The following is a 4,139-nucleotide window of genomic DNA, read 5'->3' on the forward strand; positions in this document are numbered from 1 at the left end:
GTATATATGTTAATTATTAATTTTAATAAAATACAAAATTAAAATTAAAGGTCAAATATAATTTTTGAACATAAATATATTTAATTCGTTATAAAACGTATACCCGTGATAGTATTTTTCTCGTACAAAAATAATTAGAACAAATTAAATTACTCATAAAAAAATAAAAAAATAATTAAATAATTTATATTATATATGATAATAATAAAACATTTTATAAAAAAAACAGATTCAATAAATATAAGTATATATATAACATGTACTTATATTTATTGAATCTGTTTTTTAATAAAATGTTTTATAAGCTTAGAAAACTTGACTTTGACGTAACTAGCAAATTTTATTTAATTATTTCACGACGGTTTGACGTAATAAAATGTTTTATTATTATTATATAAAATATAAGTTTAAATTCTTTAAGGGGTTATACCTACCTGCAAGGTCTGAAAAACACGTATTTTTGGGAATTTTTTTTTTAAATATTTGAAGTGCTTTGGAAAGGAACATTTATGTTTTCAAATATATATATTTCAAAGATTATTTAGTATTTTTTTTATTGCAAAATGTTGATAAATAAAAAAGATATGCTTAATCTTCCAGAAGCAGTTTTTTGAAAAGCGTTTTGCGGTGACCACTCTAACTTTGAACTGGTTTACCAGAAATCAATAAACCCGAGAAATTTAGTTAATATATAAGATTATCTAGTGCCCGATCGTTCATTTTTTTGAAAAATTAATTTGCGACAAAATGGCGGCTGTTCAAATTTGAAGGTATGATTTTGCTACCAAAAATTCGCTCGTTTTTTATTATTAAAAAAAAATACGCAACGAAAAAACAAAAGCCACGATCGGGCACTAGATTTTTTAGTATTAAAGATGTCTACCAAATTTTATTTCAATCGATGCAGCGGTTTTCGAGATATTTTGGTCACCGATTTTAAAAATGCTGTTTTGAGAAAAACGCATTTGAAGTTTCAAATTAAGTTCACAACCAAATAATATATTTATATATATATTTATATAAATTTATATATATTATTTATTTATATATATTTTGGCTTTGTATAGAGACCGCTTTTGTCCGCGTCGCAGCTGCCGTTCGATACCTGAGACCCGTTTCTGTACCCTGCTTCTAAACAGCAGGATACGTTCACACCAGTATACCTTTAAACTCACATAACTTCGTTAATTTTTGTCGAATCGACTTGAAATTTGCAGGGAATATTTTTGAAAGTATGTACTTTAAGAAAATATCAAAATCCAAAAATCGATTTTTTTGAAGTTTGCAGGTAGGTATAACCCCTTAATTAATTTTTAATCTTTTATGATTAATTTAATTTACTCTAATTATTTTTGTACGAGAAAAATACTATCATGGGTATACGTTTTATAATTAATTTAATATATTTGTGTTTAAAAATTATATTTGACCTTTAATTTTAATTTTTATTTTATTAAAATTAATAATTAACATATATACTTAATTGCGAATTATATGGATGAAAAAAATCCCCATTATGTGTGTAAGAGATTTCGGAACTCTTTGCTATAAAATAATTAAAATTAAAAGTCAAATATAATTTTTGAACACTTTTATATTATTAAGAATATATAATTCGGTTCCCGAAATATATTAATTCATTATAAAACGTATACGTGATACTATTTTTCTCATATAAAAATGACTAGAATAAATTAAATTAATTATTAAAAAACTAAAAAGTAATTAAACAACTTAGACTTAGATGATAATAATAATGAAATATTTTATTAAAAAAAGATTCAATAACTAGTAGGTCAGGTTATAATTTTTTATTTATTTATTTATAACATTATGAGCTATTAAGCTCATCATCTCGTTCGCTCTCTGTCTTGCTTTCATTCGGCAAGTCACAAACGATATATGATACTCGTATGTTCCTACTTCAACTCTCGAGAATCTGAAACAAACGAAACTCGTGTCCAATATACAGGGTGTCCGGTAACTAACAGACCAATGATTACAAATGGATTCTTTGGTCAATTTGGGAACGATTTTTCCTCAGCGAAAATGTCGAAAAAGGTCATCATTTTTTACAACTTTCCAATCTTTGTCATTATGTATCTTTATAACTAAGCCTTAAATTAAAATTTTATTATAGTAAACTCTACCTGAAATTAACTGAAGAATGTAATTATGTTAGACTTTTAACTCCAAAACGTTTAGTTTTCAAAAAACCTATTTTTTTCAATCGCTTATAACTCGAAAATTATTGACTTCTCAACATTTTTGCTAAGGAAAAATCGTCTCCAAATTGGCCAGAGAATCCGCCCTTAATCATTGGTCCGTTAGTTACCGGACACCTTGTATATATTATATAAAAGTGTATAGCACGTCAGAAGCTTGTGAGCTTACAGCGATAAGTAAAAACAATTGCGTATCTATTTCATTGCGTTTATCCGTTTAAACGCGCGCTTTAATTTTTCCAACGTTTTTGCCTGTTTATATTTTAAAGGTCCTCTCTTCTAAAAATCTTGTTTTAAAGATCCTCTCCGCGAGCAAAATTCGAAAACATAAATTATTTAATATTTTTACTTTATTATTTGTAAATCTTCGGTAATTTCAAAATTTTTCTATTTGAAAATTATTAATTTTCTATTGCCAATTAATTTTATCACAGACTTTACTCTTACTCCCATTGCACTTTTGTTTGCGGTTTTCAGTATACGATTTTTTATCGTAGTTACTGAAAATTATTATTGTGAATTATACTTGTGCAGTGATTTGAAGAATTTACAATTTCGTTGAAATTGTTGATTTTTCAAAAAAATTACGAGATTCGCGGAAATTGCGTGCTTTCTTGGCATTTTCCGTTCGCGGCAGGCGGTTTATTTTTGATTGTTGCAAGTGTTTTTGTTTTTTTTTTATTAAAATAGATAATAATAATGTGAAATAAATCACGATATTTGACAGATGTGCATATATATAGAAATTGTAATAATAATAATATTATATCATAAAATTGTAAATTGTTTCAATTTTTTATAGACTGCGATAAAAGATTTTACATTTGGATAAGAAACTGCGGTAAGTAAAAATATAAAATTCTTGAAAACGTACCAAAAATATTTGATAACGTAAAAAGGTGAACTTTGAAAAATAAGGAACTTAAAAATTGCACTAATAAATGGGCTATATGTGAGCCGTGCGCGGATGTAAGGTGTGTTATATCGAAATTTAATTAATAGAATTGAGAATTAATCCCAATTTTAAGTCTTACAAATGTCCAAGCTAATTTTTTGTACCTCGTGTACATTTTTGAAAGTTATATCGAAAAATTAAATTTCAATATGCGTCTTACATCTCACATTTCGCATACGGCTCACATATAGCCTATTTATCTCTTATACTTTATTTCAACTCTTATAGAAATTTATTACTAGTAACGCCAATTTATCACTTATTTCGAGTAATTAATCACTTTTATTTCGAATACTTAAATTACTGTATATTATAGTATTTTAAATACTCAAAATAAGTGATTAATTGGCGTAGTGATAAATTTCTACAAGAGAATAAGGAGCCTTTAAATTCTTAATGTAAAAAATTTCAAGTAATTTTCTTTAATAAAATTTAATTAAAAAATTTAATTAAAAAATTTTTGAACACTGTGTTATATCACATTTAAAATTGTGATTATTTCAATAAAAAAAACATTTTATGTGTAAAAAATATATTTTTTATATTTAATAAATTTTATATATATATATGCATATATGTAAAATATTCTCTCTCTCTCTCTCTCTCTCTCTCACACACACACACACACACACACACACACACAACGGGGGCCAAATCTCTCAAATTGGTCTCATGATCAATTAGCCTGGATTCGCACCAGGGGCAAAGTCTGTTGGTAATGTCAAACGAATTTAGCCTGGACTTGCACCAGGGGCAAAGTCTTTTGGTCGAGTCTACGAAATTTAGCACGGACTCGAACCAGGGGCAAAGTCTTTTGGTTCAAGTCTACGAAATTTAGCACGGACTCGAACCAGGGGCAAAGTGTGTCGGTAAGGGGCAAAGTCTATCGCACGAAGATGGCGGTCTCTTCTTTAGGCAGGCCTTTGGCGATCTGTCTATTAATCTGTGTCGACGACAAC

The sequence above is a fragment of the Nylanderia fulva genome, unplaced genomic scaffold, assembly GCF_048542155.1.
Source record: "Nylanderia fulva isolate GAGA-0341 unplaced genomic scaffold, ASM4854215v1 Scaffold30, whole genome shotgun sequence".
Classification (NCBI taxonomy): domain Eukaryota; kingdom Metazoa; phylum Arthropoda; class Insecta; order Hymenoptera; family Formicidae; genus Nylanderia; species Nylanderia fulva.